Source organism: Rutilus rutilus, assembly GCF_951802725.1.
Source record: "Rutilus rutilus genome assembly, chromosome: 2".
In the NCBI taxonomy this organism is placed as follows: Eukaryota; Metazoa; Chordata; class Actinopteri; order Cypriniformes; family Leuciscidae; genus Rutilus; species Rutilus rutilus.
This window is the reverse complement of record NC_140210.1, coordinates 59232523-59250329: the sequence shown is the minus strand read 5'-3', so window position 1 is coordinate 59250329 and position 17807 is coordinate 59232523. Positions and strand designations below refer to the sequence as shown.

The 17807-nt window shown below is 38.9% G+C and overlaps 1 protein-coding gene across 2 annotated transcripts in view; it reads left to right on the top strand.

Moving 5' to 3' along the window:
- The window catches only part of LOC311286453 (apoptosis-associated speck-like protein containing a CARD), a 467220-nt gene that overhangs the window by 9430 nt on the left and 439983 nt on the right, over nucleotides 1-17807 (top strand). The window contains exon 3 of one of the 2 annotated variants that reach the window (XM_084402685.1): nucleotides 1336-1716. The exons of the other annotated variant lie outside the window; for it this stretch is intronic. The gene's annotated coding sequence lies outside the window, so the exon portion shown is untranslated. Of the gene's footprint in view, nucleotides 1-1335; nucleotides 1717-17807 lie in introns of those variants that run through there. 2 annotated transcript variants of the gene reach the window in all.

Here is a 17807-nt window from a genome sequence, read left to right as displayed (position 1 = left end):
ACAGTATTTATCATGCTGCAGCTGTTTGTGAATACAGACTGTGTAAATGTTTTAGTGATGTGTCGTTCGCGAACGATCCGTTTATTGCGTGCTTCACTAAATGCGTGCGGTCTATATGGCCCATCAATACTCGCGGTGACGCGGTCTATGGCTCATAAATAGATATTTTTGTCCAATGGGCCATCAACAGACATTGTGCGTCCATAACCATCAATTGCTCATCAGTTTACTTTGAATAATGTATGCTAACAGTTGTATTTTGTTGTTGTTGTTGTTTTTATAAAACAGATTGAAAAACAAAACCTTTGAATCTCCTCTACTTCTTCCAGGCTCCTTCACTTGATGGCCGTTAGCCATTGAGGGAGTGTCTGTCACACCCCTGGTCTGAATCTCATTAATATTGATAGGCCATTACCACTCCCACGCATAAACCTCTTCTGACAAAAAAACTGACTTGCAAAGTTTAAATCAATGTATTGTTTTATTTGAACGATTAGGCAGGATGATTTTCACATCATTTTGAAGCCAGAACTCGAAGCGACAACATTCATTAGTCAAAAGTCTTGTTGCCACATATTTAGTATGTGTTTTGTGTTCTTATTTCAGCAACTTTCATTTTTATTTTTTTCAATAACCACGCATAAACATTATTCTCTTAAAAATTCTAACATATACATGCATGTTGGTCGCATATTATGGTAGCCCTGTTTGTGCTATATAGAGTGAATTTACACCTTTGCCATTAACATGTTTATAAATAACTGAAAAAAGCACAAATGTCAGAGCATGTCAGAACACCTCCAGGGCCCAGAAAACCCCTCAGACCCCAGAGGGTTAAAGATAATCTTAAAAACTTACATGAAAACTTTCAATTATACTTGCAGTAAACTACAAGTTCAGTAGTTTTATACTGAGAGTATACTTCAAAGTGTCCTTTCATCAACTAAAAAATGTACTACAAGTAAAATAGTAAACTTTTAAGTTCACTTGTAGTACAGATGCAGTACAAATGAGATATGTAGTTGTGAACTAGTTTTGCACTTAAAGTTTACTACTGTTACACTTATAGTACACTTAAAAGTACACTTTTATATACAGTACTAAAAAGTGGGTCAATGTAGTTCCATGCAGTATTGAAACAGTTCACTTTCAAGTTTACTACAAGTACATTGATATTAGTATACTTACTACATAAAGTGTACTTAAAAATATACTTGATCTTTACTGAAGTATACTTCATAAAATGAACTTGAAGTATACATCTTTTCCGTAAGGGCTGTCTGTGCATAAAACACTCTATCTCACTCTTTCATTCTGCCTCTCTCTGTGCTCCAGGATCTCTAACCTCGAGAAGCATCGGGAGAATGATCTTCAAATGAGAGAGGAGGATCAAACACTGCAACAGCTGAGAAAGACACGCTGCGTCTGAATAGTGAGGCAGATAAAGCATCATTCTTAAATAACTGGCCAGATCTCATTCCGAGAGTTAAATATATTGGGAACGTTGCAGATTCATCATAAAATAATTAATGAGGGACAATATTCAGAAATCACACATGACAGTTTAACCAGTGAGAAGAGCATGAGAGAGATCATCATACGTAAGCACAGTGACACTGTGAAAGCTGAATTCATCTCGATTCTTCAGAAAGAGGAGCGTTAACTTTTAGATCATTGGTCTGATTCCCCACAGTGAGCTCAAGCTGTGTGTGTGTGTAAAACTGCAGAGATCATTGGTCTGATTCTCCACCGTGAGCTCAAGCTGTGTGTGTGTGTGTGTGTGTGTGTGTGTGTGTGTGTGTGTGTGTGTGTGTGTGTGTGTGTGTGTGTGTGTAAAACTGCAGAGATCATTGGTCTGATTCTCCACCGTGAGCTCAAGCTGTGTGTGTGTGTGTGTGTGTGTGTGTGTGTGTGTGTGTGTGTGTGTGTGTGTGTGTGTGTGTGTGTGTGTGTGTGTGTGTGTGTGTAAAACTGCAGAGATCATTGGTCTGATTCTCCACCGTGAGCTCAAGCTGTGTGTGTGTGTAAAACGGACATTTGTCACTGGTACTGATGTCTCAGAAGTTAAACATGAGATATCATTTATTCGGGTATATCTAACAGACAATATTTTGTCTCATCTATGATTTTTTGTCCTGGGCCAGGTTTTATAACTTTATATTTTTATCTTTAACATTGTACTAGAGTGCCGCTGCCTTTGTACTGTTAAACCCAAGGGTTTGCTTGTGTTTATTTCCTATTGTATTCACTTCTTTTGTAAGCGACGTAGGCATTTTATGCAAAGTATACTACAAATGTATTTACATATTTATGTACTTAATATAAATATCCTGCCATTGCACTTAAAAAGTCTACTAAATTCAAACAACTAATTTTGGACTTAATGTACTTTAGTTATCCAGAAACAGTGCTGAGGTTCAACTAAAGTATATTAGTTGAATTATTCAAATGTGGAATTATTGCAAATATACTTCAGTTACACTTTAAATATCCAGCATTTAAAGACTGATGTTAAACCGAGATCATACTATCATTACTAATAATATTAAAACACATCTTAGGATTAATATTTAGAAATGTGCATTGTGCAATAAAGAAGTACAAATAAAGTTTAATTATAATATTTATGTCAGTAATTCTCAAGCGATATGTCAGTAAATATGTTAAAGGATTTGTAGTAGACTTAGTATGAAATAAATGTGTTTTAAAAAAATGTGTTTTTTTTTCACTAGGGCATTTATTGATTCGAAACACTTTTCTGAGCTTTGTTAATCATTGTAAGATTGTAACACGGACATTGTAAGTTCCTCTCATTCTACATGTATACTTTTTTCCAGTTGATGATTGTGCAAAAGAAAAAGTAAAAAATGAAAATTGCAGCATCCCAGACCTGACAGGCCATTTCAGATGAAAACCTGCTGTAAAATAGCCTCTCTAGTGATGATACAGGAAAATATGGCTTTATCAGAAGTTATCAACATATTCTTGCAAAATATTCATTCATAGTGACATTAATAATTAATCCCACAACAGTTTTGTACAAGATAAAGTAAATGTTCTACATGGCACGTAACATTAGTTCAATGTCAAAGCAAATTTATAACAATATTTATATTAATATTTGTCTGTGTATTTCATACTTGAATTGCTGAGGTACATTCTTCTTATTATTATTATTAATTTTAAGATTTAAAGATTAGCCATAAAATATGAAATGTATAGTTTTGCTAAAAAGGATAGTTGTGGCAAATAAAATCCAGCTCTTTTTTTTCTTCATGTGATTATATTCTTCTGCAAACACACAAAGTTTGATGAACTGCAATAAGGGAACATTTTATATTTTCTTGCAACCTTTGATGGTTGGAATGTAGAATAATGATGTCTTTGTTTAATTTAATAAAAGGTCATTTTTATAAACTATTTTGTTGCTTAAGAATGTAACATTTGGAGAAAAAGCGTTGTATATTTCACTGCCTGGAAATATTCTGAATGATAGACACTCTGAATAATGTGCTGTAAAGTTAGACTGTCATGAGTTAATGGACCGTTTCATAGTTTCATAAACTATGAAATGTTGAATAAAAAAAAATAAAAAAACATAGTTGTGGCAAATAGAATCCAGCTCTTCTTTTCCTGTGATTATATTCTTCTGCAAACAGACAAAGTTTGGTGAACTGCAATGAGGAACATTTAATATTATCTTCATCTAATAAAAGCTATTTTTTTTCTAACTTTATTTTGTTGTGTCATAATTTAACATTTGGATATTTTGGATATTTCACTGCATGGAAATATTCTTAATGAATAGACATTCTGAATAATGTGCTGTAAAGTAAGACTCATGGGAAAATGCACAAAAAAACCAATATTTCATTTATTTTGAACTCAAATTCCCCAGTGACAACATACTATACCCCTAATGGTGGGTAAGTTGAGCCACTTCTGTGTCACTAGCTCTATTTCTGTGTCCTTATGAACCTTTCCTTTATTTGTCCTGATAGAAGACAACGGAAATATGATGTGTTGTATAATAATGCTGAAGCACAGATATTTGGCAGTGAAGAATATGTTCTCTGAGCTTCATGTCCTCTACAACAGTCTCAGCCTTCCTCCAACGTCAGGACACCTGAACGAAGCTCCACAAAATCTGTCCGATTAAACATTATTCAGCTGGAGTGTCTAAATCACTTCAACAAAGAGCAGAAAAGAAGTGTCCAGTGATGCTCTTCCCATGAAAGCAGCTGAGCGTTCTGATGCTGTAGAAGCAGAATGTGAGATTCGTCACGTAGAGCTGGAATATTTCTTCTCATGTTGCTCCATCAAGTCATGGTTTAGTCTGTAGTTGCAGCACAGTTTGTGTCTCCAGGAGCTTTTCTTCTGCTTTTGCACACGTTTCTCCTCCAGCGGCTCCTGGAAAACATCCACAGCACTGCAAGTGTTTGTCAGCGCAGGTTTTTATCTATTTATTAAAATGATCATCTGTAAAGATGCCTAACTTTAAAGTCTGGACTACAACAAAGCTTGTGCTCTTATTGCTTTGGAGAAAAGATGCTGTTCATTTCACACATTTGAACGCTGTGTTGTGATGAACACAATGATCTGTCATGAACTTCAGCATCAACTCTAGAGAAATGTGTCCAGTAGAGGAACATCTGTGACTGTTGTAGTTGAGAGAGTGTTTGGCATCATTGAGCTGATAGGAAAGAAACACACAGGACACATGAACTCTAGAGAGAGCGTAAGTCAGACGGGCCGCAGATGAAAGATCGATCAGACCGTTGAATCTCCAGACGGGCTCTTTTAAAATCAGTATTTGACATTGACAGCACATTCACAACGCCACACTGAGAGCTCAAGCCCGTCGCAGTGAGAATAGTGTGTGTGTTTATTCTGATCATTACACTAATCTGAAGACAGAGCAGAAAGACGGCTTTCTGAATGTTAATAAATGCATTGATCTCCTTCATTTGTGTAACTATGGCGACTGACAGTCTCGTTTATATAATTACACACTGTGTAGAGCTCTTATTATAGCATTGATCTTTACATTAGTTTCTGTTTTTACATTATTTTCAACTGAATTTCAGTGTTTGGAGATTAACTCTAGACAACTCGAGTTATTGAGGAAATGTTTAGCACTTTATAGCAGGTTTTTGCAGGTCTTTTATGTGTCCTCTATTGAAGCGTAATAAACCAACAGTTGGAGAGTCTTTGTCCTTTTCGACGAGTGCGGATCCTTTTCCTACTTTAGGACTTTTTTGGCTGGATTTACGCACCCAGTGAAGGTTTGTGACGTTGGACTGTAAATACATTTGGCTCTACACCAGTTTCTTCATCATTGTATTTAAGTGAACATTTATTTGGAGTAAGGAGAATGATTGATGTGAACTGATGACAGTATGAATGATCATGAATGTGACGAGAGATCAGCAGAATGAAACACACAGACGATCTCCTGATAGTGTGCTTTATTTCTCCACACACTGTCTGATACTAAATGAATTGTGCAGATCAGCGACGGTACACACACTCACAGTATCGCTGTTAAACACAGATGATCACGGTGTAATTCCAGTCTTTCAGGAGCTTCAGAGCTCAATCTGCTGCCTTCATCACCACAACATCTTCTTCTGAAATGATGGTGTTTTATCCTTTATTAGATCTCCACGAGCACAACAGCTTTATATGACAGGAGCGACACACACACACACACACACACACACACACCAGCCTCTGTGCCTCAGCTCACACTGAAATATCTCTATCATGAACATGACAAAGATCATATTTGTGTGTGTTTATAATCAAAGACACACAGAAGGTGTTCAGGGTCAATATGACAGACTGAAGTGTGTGAAATATTTCTGATGGTAACGAATCCTCCTCAGATTAGACAGAATCATCTGGAAGGAAGACATCAGATATCAGCGAGTGTTTGTTTCAATCTCAACAAGCTTTGATTCTCAGTAGAGACTGTAGTTTCAGACTCGGCCTTATTTAGTCTTTCTTGGATTATGAGGCATTAGTGTTTTTCATTCTCTCAGTTATTAATGGTGTCTGTGCTGCTCTTTATTTCAGTGAATGGAGACAAAACCGTTAAACGTCGATCACTCAGCGCTCGCAAAGGGAGTCTGACAGGAGCTTTTCTGAGGGAAACTTTATCACTAACTCTGTGCTTTTACTTCACCACAACTGACTTTCATGACGTTATGAACATATGTGAGAGTAATGCCATCAGTTTTAGGTGTAGAAGCGGATAATAATAAGAGTAAAGCTCTGGTAATGTGTGGATTACTGAGATTTATATATTCTATATGAGCGCACACTGGACTGTTTAACACACGAGGGCCGTATAATTGACTATGAACAAAACGATCTAATGTAAAACACTTTTCAAATGATTCTTCCACCTTTAATTCTCTGCAGGAACAAGACAACACAAGAAGATGGAAACCAGTCTCTGATGGAAACAATAACACAGAATCGTAGGTGAAATTTACAACATTGTATGTCACATGATGTCATTTCTGGATAAACGTGAATGGATTAGAAGACCATATTTCAGACTCATAAGAATCAACACAAATGTCACATCAGCTGAGAAACTGAGCTTCTCCAAACACTGAATCAACTGAACTAATAGTTTGACAGAATGATCCGATGTCGTTCTTTCTGGATAATTGAAGGTCTGAGAATGCTACTTCTCTTGAGTTTATATAAAGCAGAAGACTTTACTGACTAACTGAATTCACAATCTCTCTACTTGTTATAGGTGGGGATTTCAGTGTTGTGATTGACAGCGCTCTTGATAAATGATTGACAGGAATATAAACCATTCCTGGAGAGACTTGATGTGACTGATGTCTGGAGGACCAAATTCAATGATACTAAAGCTTTTACCTGGAGAAACAAGACCGCTTCTCATTCCCCTCATATAGACTTTTAGCTGATCTCTGAATATATTGATATTCACAATATTTTAATTCAATTCAATTCAATTCAAATTTATTTGTATAGCGCTTTTCACAATACATATTGTTTCAAAGCAGCTTTACAGAAAGTGCATTTCAGAAATGTACATAGAGAAATACAGTTAGTTAATCATGTATTGATTTAGGGCATAAACATCGCCCGCGTCGAGTCGTCTCTTCACAGGCGCCGAGTCGTCTCTGCACGGGTGTTGGAGAATCTGTAGTTCCCATGAGAGGCTGGATACAAACTGGAGCTGACGATCTGTATTTACCTCGGGACTAGCGTCCCGAGATAACAACAGAAAAGCATATGGGAAATAATTAGCGTAGCTGCTGTTCGCAATATTAATGCATTCAATCTGATTCAACTGTAGTATAAAATGTAAGTATTATGTGAATGCCTGGCTGAAGAGATGCGTCTTTAATCTAGTTTTAAACTGGGACAGCGAGTCTGAGCCTCGAACAATATCAGGAAGGCTATTCCAGAGTTTAGGAGCTAAATGTGAAAACGCTCTCCCTCCTTTAGTGGACTTAGATATCCTAGGAATGACCAGAAGCCTCGAATTTAGTGATCTTAAAGAGCGCGATGGATTGTAGGGCGATAGAAGTTCCGTTAAATACACGGGAGCTAAGCGTTTAGGGCTTTATAGGTCAGTAGCAATACTTTGTAATTGATACGGAACTTTATAGGTAACCAATGTAGAGACGACAGAATTGGTGTTATATGGTCGTATTTTCTTGATCTAGTAAGAACTCTAGCGGCGGCATTTTGGACTAACTGTAGCTTGTTTATTGAGGATGCAGGACAACCAGCTAATAAAGCATTACAGTAATCTAGTCTCGAGGTCATGAATGCATGAACTAACTTTTCTGCATCAGAAACTGATAGCATATTACGTAGCTTAGCAATGTTTCTAAGGTGGAAAAAGGCTGTTCTTGTAACATATGAAATATGATTTTCAAAAGACAAGTTGCGGTCTAATATAACACCCAGGTCTTTTACTGTAGAGGATAAAGTAACAGGACACCCTTCTAAATTAAAGTTGTATTGTAAGAGGTTTTGTGGGCAGTTTTTTGGACTAATAAGTAATACCTCCGTTTTATCTGAATTTAATAGCAGAAAATTACATGTCATCCAGTATTTTATATCTTTAACACACTCTGTTAATTTAGATAATTTAGCGTTTTCATCTGGTCGTGATGAAATATATAATTGAGTGTCATCAGCATAACAGTGGAAATTAATTCCATGTTTTCTTATAATATTACCAAGTGGCAGCATATATATTGAGAATAGCAGAGGGCCTAACACAGATCCTTGCGGTACACCGTAGTTTACTGACGTTATCTTCGATTTTTCCCCATTTACGCAGACAAAATGGTAACGGTCTGATAAGTATGATCTGAACCAGCTTAATGCCTGTCCCTGAACACCAGTGTAGTTTTGTAGTCGGTCTAAGAGTATTGTGTGATCTATAGTATCGAACGCAGCACTAAGATCAAGTAAAACTAGTATTGAGATACAGCCTTGGTCAGAAGCTAAAAGTAAATCATTTGTGATTTTAACGAGCGCAGTTTCTGTGCTATGATGCGGTCTGAATCCAGACTGAAACTTTTCATAGATATCATTTTCTTGCAAGAAAGAGCACAGTTGAGCGGACACAACTTTTTCTAGTATTTTAGACATAAATGGAAGATTTGAAATGGGTCTGTAATTTGCTAGGTTATTATGATCTAATTGTGGTTTCTTAATAAGAGGTTTTATAACTGCCAACTTGAATATTCTTGGAACATGACCTAAGGATAAAGACGAGTTAATAATATTGAGAAGAGGCTCTTCCACTACAGGTAACACTTGTTTCAGTAGTTTAGTTGGTATTGGATCTAATAAACACGTTGTTGGTTTAGATGCAATGATAAGTTTATTTAACTCTTCCTGTCCTATAGTTGCAAAGCGCTGTAATTGTTCTTGCGGGGTGATAATTGAGGCTGAATCATAAGACACCATTAAAGATTGTACATTTACAATTGTGTTTCTGATGCTTTCTATTTTCTCAGTGAATAAATTCATAAAATCATTACTACTACACTGTAACGGAATATTTTGCTCCGGTAACGTCTGTTTATTTGTTAGTCTAGCGACGGTGTTAAATAAAAACCTAGGATTATTTTGGTTGTTTTCTATTAGTTTGCGGAGATGCTCAGCCCTGGCTGCTTTTAGGGCCTTTTTATAACGTGACATACTGTCTTTCCATGCGATTCTAAAGACCTCTAGATTAGTTTGTTTCCATTTACGCTCTAAATTACGAGTTTCTCTCTTTAGAACATGCGTAACACTGTTGTACCATGGTGCTTTAGTTTTCTCTCTAACCTTTTTTAATCTAATTGGTGCAACGATGTCTAATGTACTAGAGAAAATGGTGCTCATAGTGCTAGTCATTTCCTCTAGTTCATCTGTTTGTTTGGGTTCACTGAGCAGCTGAGATAGATCAGGTAAGCTATTTGAGAAATGATCTATAGTTGTTGGAAGGATTGTTCTGCCTGGTCGATAACGCGGCGCAACATGACAAATTTCAGCGGTACGTAGTATGCAAGTGACCATGTAATGGTCAGTGACTTCATCACTTTGCGGTATAATATCTATATCGGTTGGATCGGCTCCATGTGATATAATTAAATCTAGCGTATGATTAAGACGATGAGTGGGACCAGTTACGTTTTGCTTGACCCCAAAGGAGTTTAATAAATCTGTAAACGCAGCCCCTAAAGCATCATTTGAATTATCTACGTGTATGTTAAAATCTCCAACAATTAATGCTTTATCGACATTGACCAATAGATCTGAGAGAAAGTCTGCAAACTCTTTTAGGAAATCAGCGTAAGGCCCTGGCGGTCTATATACAGTAGCCAAGGCTAGAGATAATATGGATTTCTTTCTTACATCTAAGAGCGTAACATTTAGCACAAGTACTTCAAACGAATTAAACCTGTGACCTGTTTTCTGAGTAACAGTAAGAATATCTTTATAGATTATAGCAACACCACCGCCACGACCAATCAGACGGGGCTCATGCTTGTAACAGTATCCAGGAGGAGTAGACTCATTAAGACCGAAATAATCATTTGGTTTAAGCCAGGTTTCAGTAAGGCAAAGTACATCGAAACTATTATCTGTGACCATTTCATTTACAATAACCGCCTTAGGTGTAAGCGATCTGATGTTTAAAAGACCTAGCTTTATAAATTGTTTTTGTTCACTTATATTGAGATTTTCTGGTTTAATCACAATTAGATTTTTCTTAGATCCTGTAGTAGATTTATTATTTGATCTCACTAAACGAGGAATAGACACAGTTTCAATATAATGTTCTACATTGGTAGTACTTATATCAATTAAGTTTGGACAGCAAAGAGTGTGATTTGGACTTTGACTTACTAGTCATATGGTGTGTAGCGTCTTGGAGATGTTGTCCGACAGAAGAGCCGCTCCGATTCTGCTGGGGTGAAGGCCATCAGCACGGAAGAGCCTAGGTCGCTCCCAGAAAAGATTCCAATTATTTACAAAGAGCAGTCTCTGTTCATTACACCATGACATTAACCATTCATTTAGAGCAAATAATCTACTGAACCTTTCGTGTCCTAGTCGGTAGGTGGGTAGCGGTCCAGACACGATGATCGTTGTTTCAGGCGATGTACTGCGTACCGTCTCGATCAGGCTCCTGTAGTCCTTCTTCAGAACCTCCGACTGCCGCAGCCTGATGTCGTTCGTTCCCGCGTGCAGCACGACAGCTCCGACGGGCTCGTCACCGTTCAGAATCCCGGGAACCTGTGCAGCGACATCGAGAACACGAGCACCAGGAAAGCAGTGAGTGCGAACCTTACCTTTACCTATGGTAGCACGGACATGCCGGACGATGGAACTGCCGATGATCACAGCGTCGCGTTCCGTCTCGCGTAGAGGGGAGAAGCGGTTCCGGGTGGAGATCTCGAAGGCCGGGAGGGGCGGAGAGGTCCTAGCTCTGGTCCTGGCCCGCGTCTTCCGCTGTGGAATCACCCAGGGTCCATGTTGTTGTGTCGGTGCCGGAGTGAATGAAACCAGGGATGATCGCATCCTGGGCAGAGAAACACATGGAGTAGACGAGGTCGGAGTCAAAAGGTTACTAACCACTGACCTGTGAGCATCGGCGCGTGATGTTTCAAGCGCGAAACGTCGATCTCGTAGCTCGGCCTGTCTCTCTAGTAGGTCGCGGATCTGCTTCTCCACGGATTCCAGCTCTAACTGCACAGAATGCAGCTCGAAGGTGTCCTCACCTGCACTCAAAGGTAACGTTAGACACACATCCGTTATATTCGCCATTATAGCAGATGTGCTATAATGGCGAATTATAGCTTTCAGTGATACGGGTGTAAATAAGTCGATCGATAGGCGCGACCACGCGTGTAATGCTAGCGGGCTAAGGCTAGTAGCGGAAGTTCGAAAGGTTGGATATATGTAGCGATATCAGAGCAATCCGATTGTTTTTTTAAGGAGAATAGTATTCCAGATATGTTCACACGCTATAAAAATGAAAAAGTTCGTTTGTAAAAGAGTGTAAAGAAGAAAAACAAGGTTTCTGAATTAATTCGACGGAGCTCCAAACACAACAACGCACTCAGTCAATATCCTTCTGCTACTTCCAGTCTATTGATGGATATGACTCTGGAGCTGAGTATGATACAAGCCTGCACGAAGTCAATATTTTAGTTGATATTCTTCAGTTCTCCTGACTGACTGTAAGGCTATCTATATAAAGACTAAGCCCTCTGTAAGTACTTATTAAACCATTATATTGGAAGTGAAATATCTGTCTATCTTTTTTAACCATTATTGTAAAAAAGCTGTAATGAACGCTGTTTTATTAATAATTGGGAGTTAGTTAACGCTGGGTACACACCAAAAGATTTTTTACATCTTATAAGATTTTCAAAATGTGATAGACCACAAACATGAGGACAAAAAATCCTAGATTTAAGCGTTTTGCTCCTATAGTGTGTGGTGTGCCATGATGTGACAAAGAGAGCACACCACACACTAACAGATTTTCAACCAGAGTCTCGACTGTGAACACAGGAAATCTCGAAAAATCTCGTGAGACTTCAGAATAAGCATGATGGACGATATGCAGAAAGAAATTGCGATAGTGTTTGGAATGACTTTCACAGAAAATTCATGTGAAAAAACCCATTGTACCCACCATTATATATAACCTTAATACAGAAATATATTCATTCTTTATTGTCTTTATTTATTCTTTCTTGGATTTATTGTCTCTTTAGAAAAAGTTATTTAATCCCTCTATAGAACCTCACTGAACCCTTAACACTCAGCTTCTTTTTTTTTTATTATTGATTTTAAGAATTACAATTACAGTCAGCGGGGTACAAACAAAGAGTAAAGCCGATAAACAAACATAAAAAGACATAGGCTATACATAATCAGTGACAAACTTAAAAGTTAAACAAAAATTTGAAAATGTTTACGAATTGAAACGCACTTTGTACTTTGCCCGATATTGTGTTTAGGTATTGTAAAATCTCTGCTCTTAAAATGAAAAACAAAGGCTTGTTTCCTCCAAATTTACACTTATAAATACTAAATCTTAACACTCAGCTTCCTGCAAGTGTGTGTGTGTGAGAGAATGACCGTGTCTTCCATCATCTTGCTTTCTGTTTGGATATTGTTTTGTTTCACGTGATAATCTCCAGAACGTGCGCGCGTTTGTCCTCGGAGTTCCCCCCACACATCAGGATTTTTGATCGTAAATATTAAACATGTTGAATATTTACGATTCGTGATCGGAGCGGCTCCGACGTCCTTCCGAGCAGGTTCGGACACTCTTAACACACCTCACACCAAGGGAAAATCTGATAAGATAATCTGTTGAACCATCAAGATAATCGGGACATAGCTAGGATTGTCGGAAGGGGGGAAATTGGCCCGAAATCAGCCCGATTATCTTTTGGTGTGTACCCAGCATAAATGTGATAAATTGGTAAATTAATGAGAAACTTAAGTGAGTAAAACTGAGGAAAAGGCAGTAATGAAATGAAACTTAATGAAACTTCTCCTCTTATAATCACAGACCCCTGGAAATCTCTCAGATGATCAAACTGTTTGCTTCATAAATGACAAAACCAGCTTGATGATATTTACAGATGTAAAGCTTAAGACGCTTCTGTGCGATCAGAGCAAGATGAACAAAACTCTGCATGATTCTTCAGGTTAGAGAAGTCTAACGCTGTTATTACAGCATTTCTGAACTCAATGCTGATGTTTCATCACGGACGACCCAAGACAACTAATAATTATTGCTATAATTTCTGTAAGTTGTTATATACCTCTGGGCACCTCATTTTGAGTCTGGATAGTGTAAATGGTTGTTTCCATGAATCATCTTAAATCAGCGAGTCTCCAGGTAATGCTGGTATTACAGCAGAGTTTTATAAGGCGTTCTCTGAACCCTTCAGTTTATTATTGTGAGAACATCTCTTCTCCTAGATTAACACAGGCGGGATTACTCTGATCATAAAACACAACAAGGATCCGCTTCTTATTGAAAACTGGTGTCCAATCTGTTACTGAACACTGATGACCAGATTCTAGCTCAGAGTTTTGCCCAGAGATTACAGAGAGTTATGAGCTATAACCTTCCAACCTTTCAAAGATGCACCTTATTCAGTGGAGCCGTCTACTTGGTCGTTTTGAATCTACCTCATGAAGAGCGTTTAAATGAAGAAAATATGATTCTCGTTGGACTAATACCTGGACCAAAAGAGCCATCACTAAACATGAATGCTTTCTTAGAGCCCCTGGTTGATGAGCTTCAGGAACTTTGGCATGGCCTGATTCTGGAAGACAGCTCTTTCTTAGACATCAGGTTTACAGAGCAGCTCTGCTTTGTCTTTCAGATATCCCCGCAACTCCAAAATGTGGAGGCTTTGTTGGACATGGAGCATACAGAGGCAATTGAAATATTCAAACATTCTTTGCTATAATAAACAATGATATTGATCATTGAATCAGTAAAATCAATATGCAAATGTTTACATTGTTTATTTTTTAATGGATAGCAGTTGGTCTGTTTCATTGAATGCTCATATATAAATATGTGTGTGTAACACATTGCATTTAACTTACATTTGCAGGATGCCACAAGTGTTTGAAGACGTTGGACTACTCAGGATTTGAGCGGTCTTCGTGGGAGCCACGCATGTCAAAGGATCACACACACTGTGCTGGATTATCCAAACGGGCAAGGACGAAGGCAGAACAGAAAAGAATTGAACGCAAGTATGGAGCTAGATGGTCAGAACTTTTCCGCTTTAGTTACTATGATGCCATCAGATTTGTCGTCATAGATCCAATGCACAACCTTCTCCTTGGTACGGCAAGACATGTATTCAGATTGTAGACAGAACTAGGAATTTTAACGACAAAAAGCCTTGATGAACTTCAAGCTGGAGTGGAAAACATCAAAGTACCTCACAAGGTTGGAAGAATTCCCTTACAGATTTCATCTGGCTTTACAGGATTTACAGCAGATCAGTGGAAAACTGGACAAGCATTTACTCACTGTTTTGTCTGAAGGGGCTTATCAACAACAGACACTATGACATGTGGTTTGACTTCGTGCAGGCTTGTATCATACTCAGCTCCAGAGTCATATCCATCAATAGACTGGAAGTAGCAGAAGGATTCCTGTAGACATTTCTCTCAATATCTGTCCAACTGTTTGGCCCATTGCACTGCACCCCCAACATCTACATCTTCATTTGAAAGAGTGCATGTTGGATTACGGACCAGTTTACTCTTTATGCTGTTTTTCATTTGAGCGTTTTAATGGAATACTGGGAAAGTTTAATAACAACAATAGGAGAATTGAAGTCCAGATTATGAGGCAATTTCAGCGGAGCCAACAGCTGCCATGGACATGTGAATATGGTGCTGAGTTTGCCAGTGTTTTAGGAAGACAAATGGTTGGGACTTTGTCCTGCAATGACACAGCTGATATGCTTTATGTGAAGCACAGTGTTTTGGTGTCCGCAGAAAGACTTCTCTTAGAAAACTGTACAGTGGTGCCTCTGTCTCCATTCCACCAGACAATGTTGGATGAGCCTGACAGACATGCAATGCTAACAGTGTATCATCAGATGTACCCTTGTGTCACTGATGTCGACTGTTTCACCATGACATGCAAACGGGTATCATATCTGAATGTAACTTACTCAATCGCTGGATCTAGAGCAGAAAGGTCAGCATATGTGCTAACTGGTGTGGAAACACTCACAGTTTTGAGGAACCCATCCTCGACCCTCTAGCAGAACTACGACCAGCCATTAGAAAGCAGTTCATAGTTGTTAATGTTGTGTCAAAAGGTTCTACATTCAAACATGTTATTGTAGTGCAGCAGATTAATGGCATATTTCAAGAGAATCGTTCAAATTGGTATAGAAGCATGAAATTTGGCACAGATACTCTCTAAGGGTCACTCTTTGGGAAAAAGGCGTTGGCCATCCAAAAATTCAACATGGCGGCCATTTTTTCAAGATGGCCGCTATTTCTGTCAAATGCTCATTATGTCAATCGTTCAAACAGTGATGTAGGCATAACATTTTGTGAAAATACTATCTTCAGAATGTTTTTTTTGGAAAACGGTGCTTGTCCCTCAAAAATTCAAGATGGCAACCATTTTTCAAGATGGCCGCCATTTTTCTTGAATCCTTAATTTTTTTTTTTTCAAATGGTGATGCTATCATGAAATTTGGTACAAATATTCTTAAAGGAACATTATCATGGAAAAAGATGTGTGCCACTCAAAAATTCAAGATGGTGACCATTTTCAAGATGGCCACCATTTCTGTCAGAGCTCAATTTAATGTGTTAAGGAAGGTTTTGTTTAATAGAGTGAACGTCATTACACAACCAGGGCACACTGGTGACTTCACTGCTGTGGAATTCAGCATGGGATTCAGTGTCAGCTGATCTAGTTTTACTTTCACTGTAGTTCTTGACTAGTAGTAATAGTATAGCTAAGTTTAGTGTCCCAAATGCTTTCTAACAGCCCCTCATCAATTAGCTAGTAATAGATTTATTTAGATAGCCGCACCTGAATTGACAGGTTGTGCCAGCGTGGGAGAGCCGAGCCAAGGGTAAGCGGGGCAATACATGACTTGTTTATGTATGCTTACCTGGAAGGTGTACAGATCACACGGGCCTTAAAGCGGTAGTCGGCAAGTCTGGCAGATTGGTTGACTTAGCCAAAATTTTTAATGTTTACAACTCTCATGCCCCTCCCCCACTACCAACGAGCACCCTCCCATAGACGTCGTGTTCGTCAGTGCATGTGTACCTGATTTTCTGAGAACGCGCGCGTCTCTTCAGCATCGATCAACACCATGGACTCGGAGGTAGGCTGTCCTGGCTAATCTATCCATAGATAGCAATAACAGAGGAATTGGAAGCTTGTTAGTAGATTTTCTCTCCGCCATCATGCTTCGTACAATCTCAGGCGAACTTCTTCAGGCGTGTCCTGTGCATGTGATATTGTAACGTGCGCGCGCCGCGAGGGGATCTGTGACTGTGGCGTGTGCACGACCTGTGATTGACAGTCAGATCTCACACCCCCCTGCGCTGATTGGATCCGATGACCCGGGAGCGGTGGATTTTTGCAAAGCAAATAACACGCTCCAGGTGGAGTTAGAAGCTCGGGTTTTTTTCTAAAATCACTTTATTTATGTTGTTCTGTCGGATTATAGTGTCGATTTCACTGAATATGATCAAAAAAATGTTGCCGACGGCAGCTTTAAATGGCACTGGATGAATGATCGGGCTAGGTGTAGGTGACCCGTACCTAGTTGTATCCCATACCTGAATGTGTACTATGTCTATGATTGAGGTGGTAAAAGGATAACCCCTCGGCCTTAATCAGACAACAAACCTCCAAAATGGCAAATGAAAATCCCATGTCAGCCAAGAGGCCAACTGATTGGATGAAATGTTGTCTTTGTCAGACAGACACAAAGAAACCCCTCCAATCACCACCTACCCATCATGTTTCTCAACATGATGGCTATAAAATGATTGCCACCAACATTCCACTCTTTCACAAGATGAACAAAATGCCAATGACCCTGGACCTGGAACGACTGGATGAAGGTGGTGGTATAGAAGCTACTTTGAGAAGGAACCAAGCAAAGTATCACTACAATTGTCGACTTCGGTTCAACAACACAAAGTTACTTCGTGCCCAGAAGCAACAATCCGATGCTCAATGTAGTGAGACAGATGAAGGCCAAACAAAGCATCGCAGAACCATGATGCAGAAAAGTCTAGATGATCAGGTTTGCTTTTTTTGTGATAACATATCTCCTGAATCTGACCTACATCAGGTAATGACACTGCAACTGAATGACAGACTACATGAATGTGCACAAACACTGAATGATGCTAAATTATTGTCTCAACTAAGTGGTGCTGATGCCATTGCACAGGAGCTGAAATACCATCATTTGTGTCTCATTCATCTTTACAACAGAGAGAAACTCCACCTCAGAAGGCTTGAGAAAGAGGCACAGAGTGAAACGATTCAACCAGCCATCTTTCTTATGGCTCTTTCTGAACTGGTCACCTATATTGTTGAAACCAGTCTTAATTCTGATGGTCCTTCCACCTTCCCTCTCGCAGATACAGTACAGCAATACGGACTTTCAGCTCCTCCAAAGATCTTCTATTGGGTTCAGGTCTGGAGACTGGCTAGGCCACTCCAGGACCGTGAGATGCTTCTTACGGAGCCACTC